The sequence below is a fragment of the Carassius carassius genome, chromosome 43, assembly GCF_963082965.1.
Source record: "Carassius carassius chromosome 43, fCarCar2.1, whole genome shotgun sequence".
In the NCBI taxonomy this organism is placed as follows: domain Eukaryota; kingdom Metazoa; phylum Chordata; class Actinopteri; order Cypriniformes; family Cyprinidae; genus Carassius; species Carassius carassius.
The window spans coordinates 13,531,149-13,544,369 of record NC_081797.1 but is presented as its reverse complement, the minus strand read 5'-3'; positions in this window follow the sequence as shown (position 1 = coordinate 13,544,369).

Sequence of the window (13,221 nt, the reverse complement as noted above, 5' to 3'; positions counted from 1 at the left end):
CAATCCGGGGCATTGGATACGGGCCGCATGGTTAAGGTGAGGTGTGTGCACGGGGATATAGTGGAATACCCCATAAAAACCATAGGCATCAAATTTAGGGGACAAAAGCATTATGTGGAGGTGGCCGTTAGTCCGCGCCTCCGGCATCCACTAATCTTGGGTACCAATTGGCCAGCTTTTGAACAATTATTGGGGTGTTTAACAGTGGATGCCTCTGGGAAAAAGAGAGGCCCGGTTGGCGGGGCGTGCGCTCAGGTGGGAGAATCTGTACCAGGACCCAGTGGGGAAGCTTCAGGGGAACCGAGCGAGTTGGCGAGGCTAAACCTTTCCAGTCGCGATGACTTTCCCCTGGAGCAGTCCCAGGATGAGACCCTTAAACATGCATCCGAGCAGGTCCGTTCCATCGATGGGCAGGTCCTCCATCCTGACCGCGCGCTCTCTTATCCGTATTTTGCCGTTATTAAGGACCGGTTGTATCGAGTGACCCATGACGCTCAGACAAAGGAAGATACGGCCCAATTATTAGTACATAAGAGCCGTCGGGAAATGCTTTTCCAGGCGGCACATTGTAATCCAATGGCGGGGCATTTAGGTATGACAGCCACGCTAAATCGTCTAATGACCCAATTTTTTTGGCCGGGCATTCACGAGAACGTCCGCAGATGGTGCGCGTCGTGTCGGGAATGTCAGTTGGTGAACCCACCGGCCACCCCAAAAGCGCCGTTGCGCCCTCTACCTCTAGTGCAGGTCCCCTTCGAACGAATTGGTATGGACCTCATCGGGCCATTAGAACGATCCGCACGGGGACATCGTTTTGCGTTAGTCATAGTGGATTACGCAACACGATATCCCGAAGCAGTGGCGCTCTGCAATATCTCGGCGAAGAGTGTGGCGGACGCCCTGTTTCGTTTAATCTCCCGCGTGGGAATCCCAAAAGAGATTCTCACGGACCAAGGCACCGCGTTTATGTCACGCACGTTACGCGAATTATACGAATTATTGGGCATTAAAGCGGTACGGACCAGCGTCTATCACCCACAAACAGACGGACTGGTCGAACGATTTAATCACACTTTGAAAACAATGATTCGTAAATTCGTACAAGAAGACGCGAAAAATTGGGATAGATGGCTAGAGCCCCTCTTATTCGCTGTGCGCGAGGTCCCCCAAGCCTCCACGGGGTTTTCCCCCTTCGAGCTTCTTTACGGACGCCAGCCCCGCGGGGTGCTGGACGTCCTGAAAGAAACTTGGGAGGACGGACATTCGAATAGCCAAAATGAAATTCAATATGTCATGGACCTGAGAGCAAAACTCCATACACTGGGGCGGCTCTCAATGGAGAATTTGCTTCAGGCCCAGGGCAGACAAAGCCAGCTATATAACAGGGGAACTTTGCACCGGGAGATAAAGTGCTCGTATTACTGCCAACCTCCAGCTCCAAATTATTATCAAAGTGGCAAGGACCCTTTGAGGTCACACAGCGAATAGGCGATCTCAATTATGAAGTAGTACGAACAGACAGAGGCGACTCCAGGCAAATTTACCACCTCAACCTCCTTAAAAAATGGAGCGAAGAGGAGTCAGTGTTGCTAGCGACGGCAGTGAGCGGAGAGGAGGATCTCGGGCCAGAGGTGGTCATTAAAGAAAAATCCCTCGCCCTGGCCCCGGGAGGGGATCACCTCTCGCCCTCGCAGCTCACTGACATTGGACAGTTACAGTCCGAATTTGCAGACGTGTTTTCGCCTCTACCTGGTCGTACTAATCTGATTCAGCACCATATTGAGACAGAGCCGGGCGTGGTGGTTCGCAGCCGGCCATATAGATTACCTGAACACAAGAAAAAAGTGGTTCAGACAGAATTAGAGGCGATGCTGGGGTTGGGAGTAATCGAGGAGTCCCACAGTGATTGGGCGAGCCCGATTGTTTTGGTCCCTAAAACGGACGGCTCGGTGCGATTTTGTGTGGACTATCGCAGGGTGAACGCAGTGTCAAAATTTGATGCTTATCCAATGCCACGGATTGACGAGTTGCTCGATCGGTTAGGTACGGCTCGCTTTTATTCGACATTGGACTTGACAAAAGGATATTGGCAGATCCCCTTATCTCCCATGTCTAGAGAAAAAACAGCCTTCACCACGCCGTTTGGTTTACACCAATTTGTGACGCTTCCGTTCGGCTTGTTCGGGGCCCCCGCTACGTTCCAGCGTCTCATGGATCGAGTGCTGCGCCCGCATGCTGCATATGCCGCCACCCACCTGAATGATATTATCATTTATAGTGGCGACTGGCGGCGGCATATGGAGCATGTGAGGGCTGTCCTCGAGGCGCTGAGACGGGTGGGGCTAACGGCCAACCCGAAGAAGTGCACGGTTGGGCGGGTGGAGGTAAGGTATCTGGGCTTCCACTTGGGTCACGGGCAGGTGCGTCCCCAAATTGACAAGACGGCAGCAATTGCGACTTGCCCCAGACCCAAGACCAAAAAGGAGGTGAGGCAGTTCCTGGGGCTGGCGGGATATTATAGGAGGTTTATTCCTGGTTATTCGGACCTCACTAGCCCCCTGACTGACCTCACTAAAAAGGAGGTACCAGATACGGTCCAATGGACGGAGCGGTGCCAACAGGCCTTTACCCGAGTTAAGGCTGCCCTGTGTGGTGGACCGCTCCTGCACTCTCCTAACTTTTCTCTCCCCTTTTTGTTGCAGACTGACGCGTCGGACAGGGGGCTGGGCGCGGTCCTGTCCCAGGAGGTGGGGGGGGATCGCCCGGTGCTGTACATTAGCCGGAAGCTCTCTAAGAGAGAGGCTAAGTACAGCACCATAGAAAAGGAGTGTTTGGCCATCAAGTGGGCGGTCCTCACAACTTCGTTACTACCTCCTGGGCCGGGAGTTCACCCTCTGCTCGGACCACCCGCCCCTCCAGTGGCTCCACCGCATGAAGGATACCAACGCGCGAATCACCCGTTGGTATCTAGCTTTACAGCCATTTAAGTTCAAGGTGATTCCAGGCCGGGGCCGACTTCCTCTCCAGGAATGGGGGGGGGGGGGGGGGGGGGCTGCAGGCCGGATGGCTCCCCGGCCTGAGTCGGGCGGTGGGGGTATGTGGCAGGGGAGGTGTGGTTTAGCGAGGTCTGCGACGGGAGAGAGAGTGAAGAGATCAGCGGTGGTAAGTGAGAGACAAGTGACACCTGCTTCTCATTGCAGTGATTGGCGTGGGGAAGCAGTATTTAAGCCAGCTGTGAACCGGAGAAAAGGGAGAGACCTGAGGACTCGTGGGAGGAAGCGGCCGACAGAAAGCACGAAGCATCTGAAAGTATCAATGTTATGATTTATGCGCATGTGGCGCGACTTTGTTTTCCGTTCTATTGATTGTTAAATATAATAAAGTTCCCACGAGCCTCAGTACGCCGACCCTGGTCTCCTTCCTTCTCTGCCATACGTACATTATCACAATTACATCACGCAATAAAAATAAATGATCCATAATTGTTCTATGTGGTATACAATAAGACTGGTCTCTATGAACTAATTCATATAAATATTTTTTAAGTCTATTTGCTAGTACCTATGAGAATATTTTGTAGTCTAAACATAGCAACGACACTGGTCTCCAGTTTTTTAATAGTCCCAAATCTCCTTTCTTAGGAATTAAAGATAGAACTGCTCTGTAACAACTTGTGGGTAATGTCTTTCTTTCGATGCAATCTATCAGCAGTTCGTTTAAAGCATGACCAAGTAATTCCCAGAAGGCCTGATAGAACTCCACAGGTATAGACCCCTTAAAAGTTTGTAAACACTGCAACGTCTAAGGGTGGGCGGGGCTTAGCTGGAGGCAAGAAGAGGCGTGGACGCAATGTTGACAAGCGTAAGCTAGCACGGTTTAGGAGGGATTTATTAAACATGGATGCAGAAGAAGGTTCGGAACTGTCCGAATATGTACAGTCACTGACTCTGCGGGACCGTGACAAATATTTTTGTAAATTAACTCTCGCGGATGGAAGCAGGCTACCTGACCCGTATGCCATACGGCCATATGAATTACTTTTGGGTGGTTTGGGGAATTTTGTCAAGGCTTATTTTCTAATGTAACCTATCACTGGGCTAACTATTATTAGCAATGTGTATTATTTTAAGAAACCATTCAAAGGATGGCACACACATCTATCGCTGTATGTTTGTTTAACATTTAAACTAGCTAGTGCGCTGAAGGTTGGCGACTAAAGGTTGCTTTCTAAAAAGATTTAATGTCATCTGAACTATAACTCTTATTCGAAAAACTACTTAGCGGAAAACTGCACTCCACACTGCATTCCGAAAAATCACTTTCATTTTCTGTGTCCGTTTGGCTTAAATCGCAACGCAATCCTTTTTTTGCTTGCTGATCTGAAGGATTCTGTTCTAGCCTTCACCTTGGTTGCGTTTTAAAAGCACAATCAAGATTAACAGGAGGTTTGTCTATCGTGTCCACAACACAGTCTCTATTCTCCACCTCATTATCTTCACCCACAGTAACCCTCATACCTTCATCTTCCTCAGAACTCTCTGCCCGCTCTACGTCCACTGTTACTGTGACAGCCGCCGTCGCCGCTATCTGCACTGAACTCGGTCCAGGTCATCTGCGACTATCACAGTGACATTCCGATTTACATTTTCATTTACAATGTTCCCATCCTTTAAAACCTGTAAAGGTCTCTCATTTGACTAATCCTGTCTACTTGGACACTCCCGGATCATATGCCCCAATTCGCCACAATTAAAACACTTCATGTTGTTTGTAGTGGCAAAAATTACGTAATTAAATTCCTCATGTCGAAAATTTAAGGACAAATCCAGTTCCTCAATGTTATCTGGCAGGATCTTATAAACATAATGCCTAAAAGACACTACATGTTTCAAGAGAGGAGACTTGGTGCCAATCGGAATCATCTTTATAGGTGAAACTGTTTTACCATAACGGGCAAGTAATCCGAACAACACTTAATTTGGGATAAATGGTGGCACATTTGATAACGTCACCTTTTTAGAAAGTGTAGACAAGGGAAGCACTGGTGTAAAAATACCATTAAACACTATGCTGCTTTCTACTAGCTAATTTGCTAAATCCACTGTTTTCACAACTACGACAACAGCGCTGTTCATACAGGATGCTGATACAATATTCTCATGTCTAACCAATTCCCCCACCACTAAACTGCATCCCTCCAAAACCAGTGACTGAATCTATTTTTACACCATGACGCCTTGTCAGAGAATTGAAACTCCCGCCGCTACCTGGGGTGGCCATGCTCCCAACACGTGGGAGCCGACACCCCTGTCTGACACAACACTCACTTCCCTCCTTCACAAATTAATTCTACAAAATAGAAACCAATAAACAACTAACCAAAAAAACAAACAAAAGGGGGGGGGGGGCTTGTGGTGGAGAGAGAGAGAGAGAGAGCACCACTGAAATCAGGGGAGAGATGAGAAAACAACGCCCGCCACAAAAATAATGTGCAAGGGGCCAGGAGTGTTCATTATCTACATGGGATGCTGTTGGCTTTGTTTCATACTCACATGCGTGTCCTCTTTTTTTCAGGTCGACCATCATGAATAATAATAAATAATTATTATTGTTTTTGTTATTATTATTTTTGGGATGGGATAATAAATGGGATGCTATTGGTTTTGTTTCATGCTCACATGCATGTCATCTTTTTTCTGGTCGACCATCATGAATAACAACAACAACGATAACAATAATAATAATTAACTATATTATAATCATCTTTATTATTTATAATTTTTCTGTTTGTTCGACTAGGAATAATTAATTACCCCTAAAAATAAGATCTTAATGAGTGTTAATAAAAACCGTTAGTAATTATAGTAATACATTAAATACTATATTATAATTATCATAATTTTTTTTCAGGGAAGTCAATTTCTACCAACAGTATCACATAAGATCACCCCTTGTAGTATATCTAGCATATCACATAATAATACAAAAATTATAAAGTGTTCATTTGCATGTTCATGGTTCTCTGGCGTTGGTTATGGTGACATGTAATTAAATCTAGAATTTTTCCCAGGTAATTCTTTTATTTCATTATTTTAAAATGATTCGTTTTTATTTAGTATTTTTATGAATTAATTAATTATTAGCTTTTCATTAAACGCACAAACCCTCTTATTTTCCTTCAGAAACCCCAGTCTAGAAACCTTGATGTAATATTAAGTTTATTGCACTTCGTGTTGTTGATAAAAACAAAAGGAATATTCTGTTACTCTTTGTATTTTTATATAAATATGGTACAAGATTATCCTATTTAAATCAATGTGATAAATGAGTTAGGTCAAAAATAATCTAAAAGTAGTCTGATTAGCTATATTACCTGAAATGTGTAATGTAATCTATTACGTTACTAACTACAATTTTTGTCATGTAATTTGTAATCAGTAACGGATAACAATTTGTAAGTAGACTAATCTACCCAGCTCTTTATATATATATATATAGTAACACTATATATATATATATATATATATATATATATATATATATATATATATATATATAGTAACACTATAGAATAAAAAAACAGTTGGTTTTTGTTTGGAATTCTTTAAAACTTTAAATTCTCCAGTGACAATGATCCATGTTTTGATCTTTTTGGCAATATGCAACATTTAGCATAAGACAGTGATACAAACCTGTGAGAAAAAATAATAATGATGTTGTAGGCCTAACTGTGGTATTTTTAGTAGGAAACACCAATTTAAATTCACGCTTGTATCCGTGAATCGTGTCTGCTGTTGTTTTTTGTCTCCATCTAGCGGCAAATATAGTTTCTACAGAACTGTCTGTTTACTTAATTAACAGATATGGGTGTCATGCAGTGTTGCCAGACGTACGATAATTATCGTATTTGTACGATAATTTTCACCTCTGTACGATGTACGATCAATAATGAAAAAAATCCCGTAATGTACGATAATTTCAGAATTTTATGAAAATTTAAATGGTGGTAGTTGCAGTCATAGGGCTTCTTTACTCATACACGAAATCGGCTCATTACAGACACTCTAAATGCATTCGTGTGCACCTCAGAGTGTGTTAAGAATGCTGGAGGGTGCCCTGCTTTAAAGCCAACGAGCACTAGTTGCGGTCCATGACAGAAAGAACCCCTTCAACATCTGGCAACACGCAGGATTCCGATGACAGCGGCTCAGATGTGGAGTTAACTGCACCACGCAGAAACAGCTAAATTCCTTCTTAACTGGATGCGACAAAGCAAGTGTTAAAATCATTTAAATATGTTTTAATATGCGCCACGCCCGAGACAGTCACTGAAAATAATGGGATAGTATTTTGTCTCACTGCTTCCGTCCAACAATACGCCTTATCTATTGTGGTAATTTGCAGGTCGTGTCGAAATGTTGTTGGTTTAGAATAGATAAATAACTCTTTTGACTCGTGTACGATAATTTTCTTCCAAATACGATAATTTTGAACTTCTGGTACGATACTTGGGCATTTCCAATCTGGCAACACTGGTGTCATGCCATACCATTTTTTAATGACTGAGGTTATACGAATTTAACATTGCAAGGTAGGCTGCTCATCATAACACTTTTATTGTTTTATTGAAAGTGAGCAAAGAACATTTACATCATCAAAGAACATTTTCACTGACAGTCTAGTTCAAGCACACTCAAAAACTCACTGAATCACTGAAGCTGTTTACACTGTGAAATTAATATCTTACAGATTCGTAAACACTTTTGCACTATGTCGCAAATTCGCCAGAAATAGGTATTCAGTCAGCGAGCGAGTGATGAAAACACTGGTTTACAGCGATGACTCATCTGAATACCTCTGATTGGTCATTGCATGCACGAGCATCGTGTGTAATTGGTTATTGCACAAAGTGCTGCAAAAATATGGAATGCCGAAGCTGCCAATTTTAAAAATAAATAAATAAATAAATACATAAATAAATATACAAATAAATGTAAATAAGAATAAATAAATACATAAATATATAAATAAATATACATAGAAAAGCAAAAAAACGAAAATAAATAATTATTTATACATTTATTTCCGTATTTATGTATATATTAATTTTTTTCCATATTTATTTATTATTTTATTTATTTATACATTTATTCATTTCTACATTTATTTATTTATACATTTATTTATTTTTACATTTAATTTATTTATACATTTATTTATTTCTTCATTTATTTCTTCCTACATTTCTTCCTGCTTAGAGTAATGAGGAGGGCGTGGTTTACCTCAGACATAGCAATCGAGCTCAGAGTAAGCGAAGGCGAAGGGTTGAGGCCACAGTGACGCCTATTGTGTGGCGAAATACAATTAGTATAGCTCACTGACGTTGATACGGTCTGTGACTGCGAGGTATATGGTCAAAATCCTAAATCTTACTGTGTGACATGGATAGGCTACTCTTTATTCCGGACATGGCCGTAGAACATCGTTTGGTCTGGATTTGTAAAATGTCCTGGGCTAACAAACATGAAACAGGGACTCTGCAGTGCTTAATTTGTAAATTGCGAGGTCCCGGAACAAAGCAGGGTAACGGATGCCGGATGCATGTGATTACAGGAGGGAGAGGTGATGGAGCACTCGCACAATCACATTGGTCAGCAGTTTAAGTGATTGACTGCATGCATCAGTTGCTTTTAGGGTCTGTATGTTCATGAATAATATGGAAATGCCATGCAATTTTAAAACAACAATTTCCAGGCCTAAAAACGTTTTGAAAAAGTTGTTTTGTTTTATTTTACAAATCTCTGTATAATAGAGTCCTAAATTTCGGTGGGGGACTGTGTAGCTATGTCGCATGGTTTTAATAATTCTCGCAGCTTTCAAGTTTATAATGAGGAAAATTCCTGCATTTATTCAACATAGCTTGAAGGTTTGAATAATAAAATTAATCCATGCAAAATTTAAGATTAAATAATTCATTCGAAACCAGTCTTCGAATCCATGAACTCTCTCGCGCGCTTCTCATCAGCGCATCTCGTCTGCACAGTGACCTGCAGCACGCGCCGACACAAGACTTCACTCGCATCTCGGGACAGCTGACAGAACAGTCACTTGACTAATCGGGTCATTGTTGCATTGTCACAAAAATGTATAATTTGCACACATTTTTAAGTATTTTAAGCCATATGGTACTCGCGCGCTCCGAAGGCTGTATTATGTGCCCTCACAGTCACACCCAAAGTTCACGTGTATAAAGCCGCCTCGCGAGTAGCCTATTATATGAGTTATTTTTCGTAGTTTGTTGAGCTTAAGCAATCAAATACACACAATATGATGTCTGTTGTGGGTGTTGACAAATAAAACAATTTCATGGCACACTCTACTTAAACACATGGGGGAAAATAAAGAAAAGGGGAAAAAAATCAATAATTAAACAACACTGCGTCGTCAGTGTTGGTATTGTATCGGACACTTGCACTTAACATGAGGCTTTATGAAAAACAAGCTCAAATGGAGTAAACAGGTTTTTGCTGGCGAATGAGGAGATCGCATCTGAGACAAGTGCATCGCATTATACGCTTTCATCAACTCTTACAGGTTATATAACATTTATTGTTGCTATATGGGCGATTTGTTTTTCTTGTTGTTTAATTCACTTGGCCAAAATTTCACGATAACGATTAAGCGCTTATGCACAGGACATTTAAAACGTACAAAAGTATATTGGCTTGCGAAAAACCAGTCTTCAAACACACAAAAACATTAGCCTTTACAGACATAGTGTTTGAGTAAAGAAAATAAATAATAATAACAAATTATTATAGAGATATGAATTTTGGATAGTTTTTCACGGCACATCTGGCTATTCTCTGTCTGCCATATGGAAACGCCGCCCCTGGAGGAGGGGGATCCGCCAAAATGAGGTGCCGGATGGATTTCGGAGGTGCCGGATCCGGATCCGGCGTGTTGCGGCACAAATTAAGCCCTGGGACTCTGAGACTGAAGCGCTTGATATTTTCCATTTTTCGGTCAGAACTCACGGAAAGGAAGCAGGGCAGATTTAGGCTACAGTGAAGTCGACGCAAGCATACTGACCAATGCTTTTGAACATTCTATTAAGCGGTGGTAATCTTTAGCCTACCTCCATAAACTCATGTCCAGGGGCAACCTTATTAAATGTATGAACGTCACGTTAATCCACATCGATAAATTCAGTTAGAGGATAAGACTGTAGGGCAGTTAGCCTACCACTAAAATCCAACCAGAGCTTCATCAGAGCCATCAATACAGAAGAGATCTTAATGCATTTACACAGCAATTAGCCTACAAGTGCATAGAAATATTATGAAGTGTTTTACATTTTGAAGACATAATTATGACATGACGGAATCAATGAAGTGATAGACCTACGTTTAATATGAAACTAAAACAGACACCAGGTGGCAGAAAGACACTGTCTTAATGTGTGCGTTCAATCCACTCGTTTGATTCCTTAAAATACACCGAAACAAAAACAACTCGACGTGTTGAAGCGGATCAGCTTTGGATTTGTTTCTGATCATTTCTATTTAGGCCTATGCATTATTTAAATAATAATAATAATAAATAAATAAATGACCAAATGTTCAAAAAGTTGGCAGAGAGGAGTCATGTTCAGGGAAACAACATAATTGTTGATAGACTATTTTTCGGGGACATGAGGTTAATGCGCAAACCTGCGTGCCCATATAGCAACTATTCAGAAATGGAAATTACGAATGCATTAATATTTTGTTTTGAATTTAAGAAAAGTCGATTGAATATTTACAGGTTTGTATCTCGTTATTATTTTCAGAATAGTAAAGTCTTTGTAACCAACCATAGTGATCAAATATCGAAGCTATTTATTGTTAAATTTTGTAAAAATTTCTGTAGGCCAAAAACTGCCCAAAACATAACAAAAAATAGCTAGTAGCCTACATAACTTTTTAATTTGTATTATTATTATTATTATTCTCTCTTTTTATTATTATTATTATTATTATTATTATTATTATTATTAGGCTATTGTTATCATCATCATCATCAGCTGGCAAACCATTATGGAGTCTATTTAAAGGGAATGATTGTGGCGGGGAGTTTGGTCAATCTATGGCAGCAACAATAAACGTTATATAACCTGTAAGAGTTGATGAAAGCGTATAATGCGATGCACTTGCCTCAGATGCGCGTGTTCTGTTGACAGACAAAACACAGAACTCCTCATTCGCCAGCAAAAACCTGTTTACTCCATTTGAGCTTGTTTTTCATATAGCCTCATGTTAAGTGCAAGTGTCCGATACAATACCAACACTGACGACACAGTGTTGTTTAATTATTGATTTTTTTCCCCTTTTCTTTATTTTTCCCCCATGTGTTTAAGTAGAGTGTGCCATGAAATTGTTTTATTTGTCAACACCCACAACAGACATCATATTGTGTGTATTTGATTGCTTAAGCTCAACAAACTACGAAAAATAACTCATATAATAGGCTACTCGCGAGGCGGCTTTATACACGTGAACTTTGGATGTGACTGTGAGGGCACATAATACAGCCTTCGGAGCGCGCGAGTACCATATGGCTTAAAATACTTAAAAATGTGTGCAAATTATACATTTTTGTGACAATGCAACAATGACCCGATTAGTCAAGTGACTGTTCTGTCAGCTGTCCCGAGATGCGAGTGAAGTCTTGTGTCGCAGCGTGCAGCAGGTCCAGCGCCGGGGCTATGGTGGGGCATTCGAGGGCCGTGCCCCCCCTAGCGGTTATTGATGCCCCTCCTACAGGCCATGGCGTGGCCAAAAAAAAAAATCCCTTTTAGTTATTATTTTAATATTAAATGTTCAAACTGTAACAGAGGGTTTTTTTTATTCTGCAAAAATGTGAAAAGGGTACACAATGCAACATCTGCATATAATTTCTGTTTTATAGGCTAATAGATAGTGTACAGAATAAAACTAAACATGTGCACTCAACTTTTTAGCTCACAAAACTGGAGATTTTGATTTTTTCTTGACTGATACACACATTTACACACATTTCAGAAGCATGCGCGTCGGGCTTTCGCAACGGCAAATGCTTTGATTGCGTCCTCGAGTTTAACTTGTACTTCTGAGATAATATTTATCACTTTAAGCTTTGAGAAACTGCGTTCTCCAGGGCTCACAGTGACAGGGAGAGTGAGAAGCACTTTCAATGCTACAAAAACCAGGGCCGGCTTTGCCGACAGGCGACACAGGCGGCCGCCTGGGGCGCCATCTGCTGGACGGGGTGCAAAATTGCAGAATTAAAAAAAAAAAAGTTAATTAAATGTATGTATCGTATTATGAAAGCTGCGCACACGCTGTACACTTTTACTGTGCACTGTCCACACACTGCTTGTATTTGTTCATTTCTTTTACCAGATTTACAATCCTAAAAAACGACTGAGTCACTCTGACAGGCAGCTGTCAAACTCAGCTGCTCAGCAACCGGGAGTGATGCGAAAACATCTGACAGCTGGTTTTAGCGCTTTAAATGATGGGGTAAATGAAAACACGTAATAAAATGAAAACACTATAACTGCTTTTCTTTGAGGTGAGATCTTAATGCTTCTCTATTGTTTTGTACTGTGTCCTTCAGGTTGTTGCTTTTAAAGAGTTGTTGTGTGAACATTTAAAATAAAAAATTAATAACTATGAAATAAATGCGGATTTTCTTTTTCCCGGGGGTGGGGATGATGTGATTCCATCCCTTTTTCACAGATGAATTTAAGCGCATCCAGTGGTTTAGATCCAGCAACCAGGCGTCTGCCCAAAGCAGTCAGCTCTTCAAACAATTCATGCCCATCAACATCCCGCGAGTCTCCATGAGTCAGGGCCTTTTCCAGTCCTAAGCAATCCTGAAGAACTATTGTATTCTCCTTTTCTTTCAGAGATGCGATGTCATATAAAAATCCAAATACGCGCCCATTGTCTAAGCAGCGAAAAGCTTTCTTCCACGGAGGCGATTGTACTCATGAACAGATCATTTTATTTGTTTTGACATTTTTGAATATACATTAAAGTATTTTGCATGCATATAGACTTTCTAATCGGGCGCTGCCGGGCGGGAATTTTTATTCGAAATGTAAAGTTTTTTTATTTTATTTATAAAAAAAAACCTGTTGATATAAGTGCGATAATTGTAACCTAATGTGAAACAAACAAATTAATTAATATCTCT